This window comes from Lates calcarifer, linkage group LG4 (genome assembly GCF_001640805.2).
Source record: "Lates calcarifer isolate ASB-BC8 linkage group LG4, TLL_Latcal_v3, whole genome shotgun sequence".
In the NCBI taxonomy this organism is placed as follows: Eukaryota; Metazoa; Chordata; class Actinopteri; family Centropomidae; genus Lates; species Lates calcarifer.
Genome location: NC_066836.1, coordinates 14,407,290 through 14,424,209, shown reverse-complemented (window position 1 = coordinate 14,424,209; position 16,920 = coordinate 14,407,290). Strand labels below are relative to the sequence as shown.

The 16,920-nt window shown below is 43.4% G+C and overlaps 1 long non-coding RNA gene across 1 annotated transcript; it reads left to right on the top strand.

Moving 5' to 3' along the window:
- The first annotated feature begins 4,862 nt into the window (after window positions 1-4,862).
- On the top strand, window positions 4,863-16,785 carry LOC108883552 (uncharacterized). The gene is made up of 3 exons (XR_001960938.2): window positions 4,863-5,093; window positions 12,636-12,687; window positions 15,139-16,785. It is a non-coding gene; the product is annotated as an uncharacterized LOC108883552 (long non-coding RNA).
- Window positions 16,786-16,920: the final 135 nt, after the last annotated feature.

Below are 16,920 nucleotides of genomic sequence, written 5' to 3'. Positions count from 1 at the left end.
CTTGCAAAAGCACATCCACAATAAATCAGGCGTGTTTGCATTCGCAACAGAGGGGAGAGAATGTCTGATATTTTGCTTCATTAATATGCTAAATGTATGAATATGATTTGTTCCAGTTCAATGTCCGGAGTAGCATGTCCAGAGTGGCATGATAACCATAAAGAGAAGAATGTGCAGAAATTCAGGTTGCATGTATAATCCTCTCAATTTAATAGGCTGTTAATCTGCACAAGTAATTTACATAAGGTTTTTAAATTAGCACAACCACTAGTTTTATTTCTAACCTCGGAAAATAAATACATTTTACAGTGTTTCTGACATATTGAGGACCATATAAGGGATTTAAGATTTCTTTTGCTTCTGAAATTATTACACTATACATCACAGATACATTAAGTTGCTTTTTTCTGATCACTTCAGTTTACATTCTACCCAAAACTCTTCAAGCTATTATGTTTAAAATTGACTTAATATAGTATATTTATACCTTATTTCCTTAGAAGACACAACACATTTTGAAAATTTTGCTTATTTGCTTTCTTGCCAAGAGTTAAATAAGAACATTGAGACCACTCTCATAACGTCTGTTAAATATAAGGTTACTTTCAGCAGCTGGTTAGCTTACTCAGCAAAGAAGACTGGAGACAGGGGAAACAGCTAGCCTGTCTCTCCTGTAAAACCACAACTTATTGTTTTTACACTTTGGTTTTTATGCAGACAATATGTAACACATTACCCTGTGAGCTTTAGAGGAGCTGGTCGGCACATTTTGTCACCACTGGACAGAGACAGGCTAGTTGTCTCCCCCTGTTTCTAGTCTTTGTACTAAGCTAAGTAAGCCAGCTGTTATTGATCTCCGCATCTAATGCTTGGCAAGAAAGTGCAAAGGCATATTTCCTAAAATGTCTAACTACTCTTTGTCATCGTGTCTCTCCCTAGTGAAATTATTCTACAGCTACTTCTGCCCACTTCATATATACAGCATCTACTGAATTGCATGCCTGCCACTCATGGAAAAGGGTCCCTCCTCTGAGACTTCTCCCTTTTTTCCCCCCATTAAAGATATTTTATTATGGGTTTTTCCTAAGATGAATCAGCAGTCTAGGGATAGATTTGTTTATATTGCAAAGCCCCCATAAAACAAATATGTTATTCTGGTTGTATGGTTAAAACTGACCTGATAAATGTGAGCTGAATCTAATCTTTGGTGAGAGGAGAGAGGAGAAAGGAAGTGAGAGGATAAGAGCATGGAACAGGAGAGGAGAGGAGAGGAGGGCAGAGAAGAGGGGAGGAATTAAAACCTGCAACAAAACTAAAAGAATAAATGGACCCAATCTGGCTGCACTTGGTGTTAGAATGGATGCCCATCCAAAAGCACATGCCCAATCCCCCATGTCACTTTTGTCCGTCTCCAAACCCTGCGGATGCTCCGCTTGTATAGCAGATGCACATAACCAAAGGATGTGAGGCATGAAAGCAATGGGAAATTCATTACATATTCCTACCCCCCTCCGTTCACCATAATCACCACAATTAGCAGACATCTGCAGTGACTCCAAAGCTGGGAGTGTATTCAGGCAATCAGAGCAGCTTCACCGACAGCACTGACTGCAGCCCCCTCTGTGATGGGCCTCATCCTGAAGGGAAGCATTCCATTAGAAACTCAGTGATTAATTGAGACAGAGAATTTGCTCCTGGCATCGAGCAAGAATGAAACCCAACAGGAGGCATCCATGATGGCAGAGTTGTACACGGGGTTGGTGGAGGTGGTCCGGGGTTGGCGAGGACCGTGCCATACTGTTGATGGTGTAAGATAAGGCGGCTCACACTGTGGTTCGCAATTAGCTGTAGGAGAACAGTTAACAAGACAACAGCTATATGAAGATTTTCTGACCCATCAAGTAAACAAAACCTGTGTGTGTCTAATGATAATCCCAATTTTATAGCTACTTACGTTTAGAGGCAAGAAAAAAAGCGATTGGAGGTTATCACTATTTCTAATATCCCCCCTGTTTGCTTTTGGAAACATCTGATATCTGGATTCCCAAATTACCTAAAGCACTACGGCTCTGTATGTTGGGCGTTATCTCGTATGTAAGATTCAAGGACTAAATTTGAAGCGAAATATGTTTGTTTTCAAGATCGATACCACTCCCACGTCTGGATTGTGAATGTGAGGCTAGCAGCCAGCGGCCATTAGCTTAGCTTAGCAGGAAATGTCTAACTGTTCTATCAAAACATTTCTGACTGGATAATTCTCAAAAGTGTCGAGTGGCCTACTGTATGTACTCCATCTGTAGAGGATGACAGCACGTTTGACAGCTCATTACTGACGCAGTTGGAGATGTCACTCTTACTGGGCACAGTATGGAACAGCCGTGAGTTTAAGCCTCGACTTAATACGTTGTCATGGAAATCAACAGTAGCACATCGGACACTTTCTCAGCAGTGTTGAGTCCAGGGCTGCCTTGTTTCTGGATCATACACACTTGTATTGTATGCGTCCTAATGCTTTCACATTAGATACATAAGATACAAACAAAATGGGGGCCCTGCTCCATAGCACTACTAGTGGTCAAATAGTTCACACCGTGCCTTTAAGTAAATGTACAGATGTATTAGCAACAAAATGTACTTAAAAAACAAATTAGAGTTCTCATTACACAAAACTTTTAAGTACAGTACTCGAGTAAATGTTTTCAGTTGTTTTTTACTACTAGAGAGTATATATATGATGATGATGCAATTAAATAATAGAAATTCATCAATAAAATTTAGTTTATTTTTCCGTTGTAAATGTTAATAAGTCACTAATACATTTTATAAATAACATACAGTCAGAATTGTAAATAAGTAATAAGTGCTTCATGCTAGCTTTTAGCTAGTAAAATAGCTTTTTGTCCAGATCCTCTATAATGATCAATGGGATATGTGGGCCACTGAAACATAAACACCAGTCACAGGGATGTTTCACAACCTGGCAACCCAAGTCTTATTAATATCTTATAACTGATCTATAAGGCATTTATAAATGATTAACCATTACAAAGTTGCACCTTATAGACTCCTTATGATGAGCGCCTTATCATAAAATAGTGCAAATAATTTAAACCCATGCAGGAACATATGACCCCTCAGTTAAAAAGCAAACTGGAGCAAATATGGGATTATGAGGTTTTCACATGATAGCAGTCACACATATAAACACCCACATGGTTAGATTTGTGAAAGAGCTGTGATTGAAGCTGCAGCTAAATTAAGAGGAAAGAGAGATTAGAAGCTTAAAGGAAATCAAGCCAAGGCTGGTGCTCTCATTTGGATGTTTGAAATTAGACTGAATACTGAATAAATCTAGGTGCCATACTTCTGAGAGCATCATCCCCACCAGTTATGCAAATTAGCCATCAAATTCACACAATAATCAGATGATGTGCCGCTTTGTTGGGATTTGAGCGTGCTATTTTATCGGTTTAACGGAGACAAGAGCGGAGCGTCTTCCTGAAAAAGGGGGGCAGGTGGGGGGTGGGAGGGGTGGTCTCTCATTTGTGGTCGACGGCCTCTTGACTGTCGTAAAATTGTAGAGTCACAATGAAATGGGTGTGATCCTCCACTTTGGTGCTTCCTTCCTTCCAGTCCAAGGGTCTGGGCCCTAATAAAGGCCTGTGTGGTGCAGGGCAGACAGACCGCCTTTCTACCGTGTGGAGAAATGTGTTCAATCACCATGGCTACCGGTCAGAGAAGAGCCCCCGCTGTGGTTATTAGGATTTCTCTGTCTGCTCACACACCGGCTCAGTATGCAGGTTAACAACTCCCAGTCTGTATTATGGATGTGGATCTGTGTATGTGTGTGTGTGTGAGGGAGGCCTGCAGGTCAAGGGTGATTTAGTATTGTAATCACCCCTATGTACAAAGGGAGCGGTGGAGTTTTTTAATTCAAAGCATCATCTCTGGAAAACGCCTAACGTGGACCACCCCCACCACCAGCACCAGCACAACCACCATCCTGGACTCCGCTGCCTCCCCACAACAGCGGCGCTGATGTGAAAAGGGGAACATGAGAAAGCTTTGAGCAGTATTGATTCAGCCGAGTACTCTCGGAGCGAGTACCAGAGGATCTGAGGAGAGAATTATCCATGCACCATTTCCTCCCCTGCTCCTATGTGGAAAATTCTGCAGTTCCAGCTTTCTCCTAGCCTACATACAGCAGAAAGACACACACACACACACACTCAGGAGCTCACTCTTCCACAGACATACACAAGTGTCATACTTGCACACACACACACGCACAGACACTTTCTCAGGGTTTGATGTTGAAAATAATGCTTGTCTGATTTATTTATAGTTGTTCCCTTCCATCTGGTTGGTCCAGCATATTTTATTTTTGTCAAATAAATCTTAAGAAATGACAAACATGGAGAAAAGGAGAAATATTTTGCTGTAACAGTGTAAATGTTGGGGGTTTTCCTCTATACTACATCATTTTTTCCTACAGGAAATTGCCATTATGGGGATATTACAGCGATCCCAGTGCCTATATTAAGCACTCTGAGGTCATTATAATCACTAATAGCTACCACAGACTGACTTAACATAAGGGCTCCAATTTGACTGTAAATCCATATGAAGAGATTATTGGAAGCCATAACTGTATTGGATAAGTCCACCAATAAAATCTGAATTTCTGAGACACAGGGCATTGTCTGCGTATGCCGCTTTGCCCTTCCCTCTCTTCCCTCCCCACCCGGTTTCTCCTGAATAATACACGACAGGCCACCTCCCCCTCCTCCCCCCTGCCGGCCCGGGCGTCCAATGGCAGGCGCGCGTTTTTATCAAGCTATCTCCTCTGAGCCAATCCCGGTGCTCCCGGTGATCCCTGTAAACCGGATGCCCTCCCTTCTGCCTCTCAAACAGACGTAATCTGTGGATCGGAGAGAGGCAGGCGCTCAGTCGGTGTGGAGTTGGTGTCGGATGGAGGTGATGAGAGTGAAAATAGACGCCGTGGCACGACTTGGAAGAAATCGCATCTGAATCGCCGGGACAGTGAATCCTGCAGTTTTACAAGCAGGTGGGGGGGATGAAGGAAAAAAAAAGTGAGTATGCCATCAAGTAAAATGCATAAAATATAACCTTAAAATAGGCAGGCAATATTTTTGTTTAATCCAGAAGAATCTGTGCAAACTGAGGCTTTAGTTAAAAAGGAAATGATGTTTCTGTAATATATTCATATTTATTTGAAGAAAGTGTGGATATTCTGCTGAGTATGTACGGGGAATGAGCGTGAAACTCTGTGACAATATGCGATGGGGGTCTGGGTTGGCGCTCAGCACCGATCAGGCGGCTTCACGTCTCTAAAATCAGCGCATGTGAATTTGTTCAAACATGCCAGCGGATGAAAAAACGTGTCTTTCAGTCAGTCATTTAATAAGGACATCCGTCTGGCTCGAGAAAGAGCGTAATTTCCGATTGGTCTGCGCGAGACGAAGCCTTTTAATGCACGCTTCAACTTTTATAGTAGTGCTCTGCGCTAGACGCATCGATGGTACACAGTGTACAGAAAAAAAGAAAAAAACACTGAAGCTGTTTCCGTCGCTTGGAAAGTTTTAACGGTATGTTTGAACAGCCAGTGCAGCCCAGTGGGAGCCTCCCAAACAATGTAACTTTGATTCATTTCACTCATCAGACAGTCTCCTGTTCCTATCGGGGCCTGAAAGTCGGTGAACACACTGATAAATGGTGGCTATTATTTTTCAGCTGAACAATGCGCACCGGCTTTGTGCGGACCATCTGTCATTGTATCGACATTACAGCAGCCCCTCCTGCCCCCTCCACCTCCCCACCTACCCCCCCTCAAAGAAAGAGTCCGAGCGAGACACCTGAAGAGCGGAAAACAGACAGCGATCATTCAGAGCCGCCACCCCGTCTCTCACCAAAGAGCCGTGACTCATGATGTGATCCGTCAGTGTGTGGATGTGTGCGTAACGTAGCCAGAGAATAAATAAGCTAGGCACTGGATCGGACCGGCGCAACTGCAATATTTAACGTTTTGTGAATAGACGTTGTGCAACACAATCTGTGAATAGTTTAAATGTCTAATTTTTTTTTATTTTTTTATTTTTTTTTATTTTAATGCGGACAGAAATTGAATTAGTGCAAGCATGGCTTTGCGCATCCTGAATTCTCGGAAACAGTCTTTGCGCATCTGACTTCCTCCCGGAATTTGGGGCCTCTAGCACATGGCAAGAACAAGCCAGACTGCCATTTTCAGGGTGGGCACTCTTGAGTGGATGCACACTGACCAAATAAACACAGTTGATCATGAGCGTTACACATTCACTCCGTTTTTTTTTTTCTTGGGTGGGATGAGGGGTGGGGGGTTGCGGGTGGGAGGGGGCACAGTGGCCTAATGTGCCACTCAGCTCTGACCCTCCAGGTAGTTTAATGCAGCTGAGACAGACTCTTTTTTTTTTTTTTTTTTAAAAAGGAGACTTTAGAAACTGCGTGCTTAGTCCCTCAGCTTGCAGTGCCAAGCACTAATATGCCTTAAGGTTAATGAGGCAGTCTCCATAAATTCTTCTGCCATCTGGATATAGTAGGTCTAGATGCTTAGTACAGAATTACATTTTACTGCCTATGGATTGTACACAGTGTGCTTTAATGAAAAAAAGAAATGCATGGATTTTTATAGAAAAGCAAACATTTATCTAACACTGACAGTCATATAACTGCTTGTACTTAAATGTCTTTTGCATAATGTAGTGTGTGTGTGTGTGTGTGTGTGTGTGTGGGGGGGGGGGGATCTTTGTCAAGAGCTACCTCAACATGGAGCTGTGTAGTGAATGAACAGAACTGTTAGGTGCTGATGGTGATCAGCTGTGATAGTCTCACTTCCGTCCCTCTCAGGGCTGAGTTACATATAATTCACTTTAGCCCCGTCTCTCACGAAGAGAAAGAGCAGCAACCTCCATCTCACAGCCAATGTTTAATTCAGTTTGGAGTTGCTCTCAGAGAGTTGTCAGGGGCGGGATGAGCGAATGGAGCGAAGCCATTGTGTGTCTTCCCTACTGACTGTGATGCAGGCAGAAGGGTGGTTTGGATGTTGGCTTATCTTATCTCCTGCTGAAGCTTATGATCATCATTCCTGCATAGCTCATTATCACATGTGATGAGTTTCATCAGCTGCACCCTGCAATTACGCCCGAGAAGCAACCTGCTATCACAGTGGAGAGGCTCTCAACCACACCACCGCAGTTGTTCCTCCATTGTTACACAGCATCGCTTCTCAACAGAATTCATGGAACAATTCAAAATAAACCAAAAAGAAAAAAGGAATAATGCATCAGTAGTTTTTGTTAGTCAGTGAATATGTAACAGTGTTAGCATCAGGGAGTCCCATCTCACTTCTCCCACCGTCACATGACTCCCAGCAGTTTTCTCCCTGCTGCCATCAAACACTGAACACACAAATAAGGAGGAAGAAAAGTCTCAACACTGATTCTTTTCAATCATTAAAATACAATATGCAAACTTCTTTAATTCATTTTTTTGGAGCCATCTGGAGAACATAAAAAGCATAGATTCACAGTGGATAATGAACTAAGAGCTGCTGGTGTATTTTCTCTTTCCAAATTTTATTGTTCGCATGTGGATCCAAAAACAAGCAAATTTTGTAGTAGCCGTTTAGCGAAGCACTCAGTGTGTGTTCTTGCATTATAGGTAAATGAAGCAGGTAAATGAAGTTAAGGGTTGAATGAGTTCATAGCAGTGGGAACCTGTGTCCATATGTGTGTGTGTGCGCTTCCCTGTGTGTTGCAGTTGCGGTGTTGGGTTAAATGGAAAGGTTAGGTAATGGAGACCCCTGCTCCCCGCCTCAGGCATCGCAACATACTGCTGATCTAGATGAGTGGATGACCTCCGACCTTTCGTCTAGCCAAGGGCTCAGGTCTGCTCGGGTCAAGCCAGGTGGCTTTCAAGAGCCCATTGGCCTGTTCAGGAGCACATGGCATTTGAACTCTTTCCACTTCAGGACCAAACACGCTCTTTTGGTTAATAAAGAAACTCCTTAGGGATTGTGTGTGCATTACAGATATGGTTATGGATTAGAACAGCGATTAAGAGGTTAGAGGAAACTTGTTAAAACCTTCTAAACTCACATCTGCTCTTTGAAATAATTTGATTTTAGCCATCCTCTGTGCTTAACAAAGTAGGACATTTTCCTTATGATTCAAAACCTCCTTTTATCTCAAGGTTCACACTGACATTTATCCAACCCCGCGAATCCTAGGTACGAGAAATAACAGATATTCCAGTGACTTGTCGAAGCCAGATTCGGCTCTGCCATTAGACTTCACTCTGAGCTCATTTGTGAGACGGTACAGCTGCTGGTGTGGCCGCTTTTTAAGTATAGCAAGCTGTAAGACAAAAAAACACTGCATTAGTCCCAATCTTGTCACAGCTGAGAGAAACAGCCTGTTTCAATTCTGTCACAACATGCTCTCTATTGTATCGACATTCAAGAAACTCCCCATGGAAATTTTGGAATCTTTCCCATTGTTCCTAAAGGAAAAGGGGCTTTCATATGGAAGTGGGGAACGCCAGGAAATGACAGGCATTCTTTGTGGACTATTTGAAAATAAACTTGTGGGTCCTCGCTTCCCTCTCGACAGCTAAGCAAAAACTAGAAATAAGAAGAGAGGATTATGGTCTTAACAATCCCTCAATGGCATTTTCACTTTCTTACGTTTCCTGCTGCATTTTGTCCCGAAAGTATATTTTTTTTATGCGGTGTTCACTGGAGACACGCCATCAGAGTTTCAGCTAAAGAGCTTTTGTCGAGGGCTTTTCACTCTTTTCTCTACAGTTTCTTGAATGGGTGCATTCATATTTTCCTCCTTATTTGTCCTTATTTTGCCTTATCTCTACCCCACCACCACCTCCCCCCTCCCACCTCTGGCTTTAAGCACAACCCCACTGCTTGAGCTCTGCTTTATGAGCTGTGACAGTGAGGTCTGGTTGCCGAGGCAGGCCGCGCGGACTGGAACGTAAAGCTTTACATTCAGCGTGGCTGCGGTCAGGCTCGGGGAGGACTTAAACTCACTTCACCCCTATAGGTTACCCTCGTATACAGGAACTGCCTTCATTCTGCTGAGCTGGCATGAAATGTTTAGAACTGAAAGGAAGGAGAAAGGACGGAGAAAAAAAAAAGCAGACCTGCCTTCCTTAACCTCAGAGTTTCTTAATTGCAGGCATGCATACAGTCCCTACCTTTAACAAGGAAGAAAGAGGAGCACTGACTGGAAACTGAAAGAAAAGCAAAAGCAGCTGGTCATGATTTCAGTTCGTATAATCATATAAGACATCTTCTCTTCGCTGTCAACAAATATAACATGTTTTTCAAGTGTAGTTTGGTACCAGGTGTTCTTAGTTCTTTGCAGCTTTGTGCAACTTCCTCCCCTTTGCTTTTGAGATTTAATAACAGGTTTTATTTAACAGGCTCTTCTCTCTGAGCTGGTCAGTCTCGCCGTACCTCCGATTAACACTCACACCTTATCCCCTCCTCCTCCCCTCTTTCTGTCTCTCTTCCTCCTCCTCCTCCTCTTGTTGTTTTTCCCACCAGGGCATGTGGTAGTTCCCAGGTATTTGACCAGTGTAGCGTGGCCGGGAGGCTGGTTGTTCTGTCCCCTGTGAGACAAAGGCAGCATGCCTCAAGGAGAGGGATGAAAGGAAACAGGGCTGTGCAGCCACTCCTTTTTACAATGGGAAACCTCCTTAGCGAGGTTGTAGAGCAAATAACCACCTTCTCTCTTCCTTTTTTTTTAACAAGCACTGAGACTGTGAGAGAGTGTGTCTCTATCTTTTTGTGGCAGGAGGAGCAGCGCTGTGTGTGTGTGTGTGCAAAGAGGAAAGGGTGTCCTTTATGTCTACATAGAAACGTTTTTAGGCTTCCTCTTCCTTACACCTGCTTAGCTTCAGCTGACAGATGTTGCCTCTCTTGCTGAAGATGTTTCCTGTATTAAAGTTTGTTTTTGTTGTGGTTTCAACGGTAAGAGAGAGAGAATTAGATTGGGGTGCAATGGTAAAAAAAAGAGAAAGCTTTTAATGATGTAATTAATGCTGGAACAATCCAGTACATTTGTTGGACCTCAAGTATTTTATTATATTTTATTATAGCATTAAAACCCTATACTTACATAATAGTGGCAATGCTACAATTTCAAATACTTGAGCATTAAAATTCTTATGTAAAAGCAAATAGACGTTAGCTATAAAATACATGTGTACTAAATTAAAACAGTTGTTCTAAAGAATGGTCCCTCGTAGTGTGAAAAGTTAGGATGTGTTATATGTGAGTGTATTTTAAATCCAGTATTTGTTTCATCTGATTCAGTGTCTGACTACTTTACACTTGAACTTTTGGAAAATTTAAAATATGCACCAAATTTTGTGAGCTCATGGTGTGTTTTGCGTGTAAAACCTTTTTTAAAACAGCGAAATAAGTATAACAGACAAATATTTATTTGCTGTAATTTAGTAGAGAACAATTATAAAGTAGCATAAAATGGAAAAGTGATTTCTTAGCACCTCAAAAATCAATCTGTGCACAGTACTTGAGTAAAAGTATTTTATTACATTCCACCTCTAGTTGCAGAAAGGGTTGTTTAGTCACATAGACACGTTCATATGCTAGTCATTACCGATATTTTACCACATTATTACATGCTCACAGTTGAGTTTAATTATACATATACACTGATGTTTCCTGTGACTCTGCTGCATATCTGTCTGCTCCAACCCACTGGCGCTCGGTCTATAGCGTTATCATCTCGGGTGGTAGTCAGGGGGAGGGAGCGGAAGCCGCAGGAGTCTTTTATGGCTCCAGCTCCAGAGACAACCTGTTCTCAGGCACTTCTCTTCTGGCACTTTTTTATGACATCATAAATTCCTCCATTTCCTCTGACCAGCCTTAGGTGGGTATAAAGGACATACCTGGCCAGTAATTGTCTGTCTGGCCCTCTCATCTGTCAGCCTCCTTCTCCCACTGCTGGTGACTTCCTCCAGAGCCAGACTATCAGACTGCCTGAAGACACGCAGGGCTCTCAGCTCTGGACAGTGGACCGATAAAAACGGTGGTTTATTTGATGAGTGAAGGAGGTTTTTCTGGAGTGTGTTTTTTTTTCCTTACACACCTTTTACTGCATCTTTGTGGGTCATTTAGGTCAGTGAGGAGAGTCAGCCCAGCAGACCATATTCAGAGGCCTTTTCTGCGTGCATGTGCACTTCAGACCGACAACAACAGCCCACTCTCGGACCTGTTGATACCTTTTGTTTGTTGAAGTCTGAGGATGAAGAGCAGAAAAGAAAGGATTAGGGGAAGAAAGAGGAGTTTTTCCGAGGTTGGGTGGGTGGGTAGGAGGGGGATAGAAAGGAGAACCCCTCAGGAACATTCAGCGTTCACATTCATCTGATGCTCGGCTGGGACTCCTCTGGGAGGCTGGAACAATACACGCACCAGCACGACAACATTCCTCGGGGTTAAAAAGGTCAGGGGTCACCCAACAACCCCACCCAGTCAATCAGTCCCAAGGCACTAACTTGGTGCCTTTGTTTTTGGTTTATGTCTTCGCACTTGTTGAACAGACTCTGCACCTTGTGTTACAATGTGCCCTTTGCTCTCTAATGGACTGGACTGGCACAGACCATTACTGCTCCTTTAAAACGTTCATTAAAGTCAGTTTTTGGCACAGGTATCGATAGTTTTAATGTACGTTGAGGGACTTTGTGGGGGAGGAGATCATATTTCTCTTTCATTGTTGAAGCTTTTGGGCCCAGAGAGAGAAAAGTGAAATAAAACAAGGAAAGGAAACACAATAAACTAGCTAAAACCTGCAATGAAGTGCAAATTTAGGTTAGGCTCTAATTTTATGCCACCTATGGCACATATAGTATCACAGCCAGATGTTTGGCAAGCCTACATCCACTTATGCTAGACAAAGAACCACCACAAAGCAGCCAAACTGTAATTATTGTCTGTATTTTGAATCGATTTAAATGTCTACTTTACATAAGCAACCCACAAGGGTCAAATATTAGATCAGTGAGGGAACTATAGGTCCTCAAAGTCATATTTTTCCTCCCTCATGAAGAATTCAAGCCATTTTTTAAATGCGTGCACCACAGCACACTTCAAATAAAGTCTGAAGGCTGCCATTAAAGTGGAGCATATGCATGTGTAGGCATGGGGTGGCGTGTGGGGCCCCTACAGGCAGACTGCCGGTCTGGTAGTCATTACGCGTGAATGTACAGTATACACTGGAGTGGACATGGAGCTACATTAAAGCCTCGCCCACGGCCACATCAGACCACCTCAGAGACACACCACTGGCACTTCCTCCGCTCGCTCCCGTCGCTCAAGGCCTCAGGGGAAACGTGTTTTGGGATTTCCGGAGGATGCACTGGATATTAATCGTCTGGTGATTAGGAAACTTTGGAGTGAAAATCAGATTAATTTGCGATGGTCAGATTCCCAGAAAAAGGTGGTGCTCTCTCTGTTGTTTCTGTAAAGATGGATCTCCCGTTTGGGTCTCACACCCCTAACCATTATGTGTTTTTTATCTGCTTTTGTCTTCCATCTGTAGGTCTTCACATCGTGCCTCCTTTTTGTGGCTCCATGGAGATTGTTTCCATCAGGTATACTGCACACCATCATTAAAGCACATTTTTGTAAAATCCTTAGCTTCTCTATTAACTTGTCATATTCTTTTGTCCTCTTTCCTGGTGGAGTAGTATCACAGAAAGATGGCTATAAACCTCCTCAATTTTATCCCGCACACTAAATCGGCTTACAGTAGAAGAAGGAGACATCGCTCTCTATTAGTCCGCAGTTAGAAATGAAAGCCTATCTGGCTGCAGCTGTGGAGGAGCTCCAAAGATGGGGACGTTTATTGTCAGGAACAAATAGAGGCCTTTTTATTTTGTCTAGCAGCTGACGCCTCTCCCCACCCACTCCTCCAAAACCGCTTTTGTCAGTAATGTAGAGTGGCCTGCTCAGGCAAAAGTGAGAGAGACCATGAGAGTTTCACAGCAGAAGAAGAAGAAAAAAAAATAATAAAGTGCAGGGTTTGACTGTGATAGGCTCGGAGAGGGAAGGCCCGGCTGTTTGCCATATGGTGTAATTATCTGCTATTTCAAAAGATTATCTCCCTCCATCAATATAGTGTTTAAATGTGTATATGTATATATGTGTGTGTGTGTGTGTGTGTGTGTGTGTGTGTATGTCTGTGTGTGATTTGATCTCTGGTTTGTACCCCCGCTGTAATGTTGAGACTCTGTGGCCTGCAGCTTGGCCCCCCATTTAAAGTGGGTTAGCTATGATCCCCCTCCCCACCCCCCACCACACCCCACCCCACCCTCGTCAAACTCCACAAATCCCTCCCCCCCTCCATGATTGCTCCCACTCTTTCTCTCTCTCTCTCACACACAAACACACGCACACACATACACACATATACACGCAGAGTCTTTCAACACAAAAGAAATATTCAGCTGTAGAGAGGGGGTCCCTCAGAGGGCGCGACATTGAACTGGGGGGTGGGGTGGGGGGGGATTAAGAAGAAATGGCTGGCTGACACTGGGGTTGCCATGGCAAAGTCCCCTTTTCTCCTCTCCCTCGACCCTCCGCCCATTTTTCATTTTAGGTCTCATTGTGGGGTGAAGTGTAAGTGTGTGTGTGTGTGTGTGTTTGTGTGAGACTGTGATGGAGGAGGGAAGATCTAATATGGCTTATGAATTTAGTCTCTTATCTGAAGTCGCTCTGCTTTGCTCGATGAGAGGAGAGACTCCTCGTTCACATGCTGCAGTTCACAGACCAGGAAAAAGCTCAAATGCGAGTTTTATGTTATTTACTAAGTGATTGTAAATAATATGCTACATTGTTGGACATTATCTCACATATTTCCTTCTCTATGATCGTACAAATGAATTTGAACATTTTTGCATATTCATAAAGAAAAACCAGCTTGTGAGAGAACACAGGGGCAATAATTCAAAGACCCCGACCCACTCACGAGACAAAAACCAAATTGTCTGTTTTATGACTTACTGAATTATAGCTCCAATAATGTGATGCATTAGTCATCCATTGTAGCCAGTGTATTATCATGCTAGCCTGACGCTGGCCTGCCAGCCCCGGCAGAGTAATGGATGCGGGTCTGGCTTGCTCGATGACATCAGCACCCTAAGCCGATGAATGACCATAGATCAGCGTTTACCATCCTGACGTCAGCCCCCCACACACCCCCTGGTCTGTGCAGCAGCGCGGTGACACTGTCGGTAGTTGTTCCCGGGCAATGGCCTGCTTCTGACAATGGGAGCTCTCAGCCTGTGGCCAGGCGATGGCTGGGGTATAAAAAGCTTGGCTGCACAGTGGGACATCGTAGCATTGTTCTCTGGACTAGATATCCATAAAAAAACTGTGGTAGCCTTGAAGATGGTTCTTTAATATTGTTCTGAGCGATGTCAAACCACAGAGAGATGGGTTTTAGACTTGTAACACAACAGTATATCCATTCTACTTTTTTGGTAACTCATCTGATTAAAGGGTCAGTTCATCCAAATTACAAAAATACATCTTCTCGCTTACCGGTTGCTGATAGCTTTTATTTTATTTGCTCAGGTTTTCAGCCTCTGAGATTTTTGCTGCCACCCCAATACATTGGATGTCAATTAAATTTCTTGTGTGCTGCTCATTGCATTGAAAAAATACATTTGAAAAATCAATAGCAATGTTATATTTCAAAAACATTGTCAGAGTTACTTTGAGAAATCCTCAGTTTTAACTGGAGCAGTTGACAGCATGTTCTGTGGATTATTCAGAGCAGCAGACATTCCCATTGACTGTGTTAAATTTTAGTTCTCAGTGCTGTGAACAAAAGTTCCATTTACCTCCTCTATGTTGGGGTAAGCAGCAGAAATCACAGAGAGAGAGAGAGAGAGTCTCAAAAAGCTACACAAAGGAAAACAAAATTAGCTGCATGGCTAGATACTACAAAGGGAAGGGGAGAAAATGTGCTTTTTTTTAGGTGAACTGCCCCTTTAAAGATGAAATCAGCGCTAACAGTTTCCTCTTTGTTTGTGTTTCAGATGCTGTTCTGAACTGAGGATGGAGGACTTCAAGTTGCTCTGATAGATGAGGTGGTGGTGATGCAGTAAAATCAGCTCCTCTCAGTTTATGTTCCAGCTCAAATACACTGTCCTGTGTCATTATGTCCCCGTGCTGCGCGACCTGACCTCCGCGGTTTGACTGACGTCCCTGTTCCCCCACCACCCCCTGCATGTCCGAGTGTCTGTCCCCCCCTCCCCTTCCTTCCCTTCCCTTCCCTTCCATCCACACCCCCGCCTCGTCTGTCAGCTCGGCTCACGGTCACGGCCGCTTGTCCTGCCTGCCTCGGTGAACATTCAACGCTGTCGGTGAGTTTGGTATGGATCACATAAAAACCATCGACCGTTGACTGTGCCCTGCGGCTCGCTCCGACGACGTCAGGAATGAGGGGGTGGGGGGGCTGAACAAAAAGGGCAAGTGGGCGCATGCAAATCTGAAGACGCACACAATCACACATACACACACATGCACAGAAGTGACACTCTGTTTCCACTGTACCCAAAGACCAAAGGTCACAATCAACATTCATTGCTGTCGCTGGGTTGGACTGTGTAGAAAAGCTCACTGAACAATGAGTGCAACTGTGGCCCAGATCTGCCTGACCCGTGTCTCAGCCAATCAGCCGACCGGATGTGAAACACTCTGATTTCTTTATTTATATACTTCTTGTTTTTCACTTCTATTTTCTCCTCTCTTCCTCCCTCCTCCCCGGTGCTGGGAGTCTTCAGGGGAAGAGAGAAAAAGAGAGAGGGAGAGAGAGAGAGATAGAGACACAAATAGACTTCTGGCTGCTTGCTTGTCCTCATCCTCCTCTCCTCTCCTCTAATTGGTGGTTATGTGTGCAGCAAGGGGGAAGGAAGCGGAGTGAATGTGTAATCATTTGGAGTCTCTTCTCCTTTAGATGTTTCATCCCTCTCTTTTTTGTTTGTCTAATTATATACCCAGCTCAGTTAACTCTGTGTTAACTGCGCGTCTGTGCTGGCAAGAATCAGCTACTGACAAAGAGAAGGAGGACAAGGGGAGTACAAAAAAAAAAAAAGGTGGAAAGATTATAGCACCAGAAAAATTATTATCTAGTTTTTAGTGTGTTTTGTATAATATTCTTCCTGGTGCCGCTGCAAATGAGCCAGGATATAAGCAATTTGCAAATGCAGAAGGAAGATTGTTTTCACCTTTCTGACTGAGGATGTCTCATTATCTGTGTTTGAGTTTCATGAGAGACTGTCTGGTTTCCTGCGTGCCTCTATGTGTGTGTGTGTGTGTGTGTGTGTGTGTGTGCGCACACGTACACTATGATGGAGGACCTGCCTGCTGATCTCAGAGTGCAATATGTTATTTTCTTTCTATACTAAAGCGTGCTCCCTCATGGGAAAACACGGTCTATAACCTTGTCTTCCTCCAGACAGTCTGGGACCGGCCACGCTGCTGCCATTTCTCATTGTACCCCTCTGTAACAACTCTCTGACACCGTGTCCTGTATCAGTAATTCATGTCACGCACGACTCGCGCTCTTGATATATATGTAGGAATGTGTTTTATGTTCTCTTGAAGTGCTGACGTTTGCTGTAAGGATTTTTTTTTATGACTGACTCACTAATTAATTCAATAAAGTTAAATCAGAACCCAGGCATCTGTGTCTGATGTGATTATTTACCATGTGAATTACACATATGGCTCATCTTTACTGATGCTTTACTCTAGAACATCCTTTCAACTTATTTTTTTTCCTGTTGTCTCTATCACTCTTTATCTAACAGTATGTA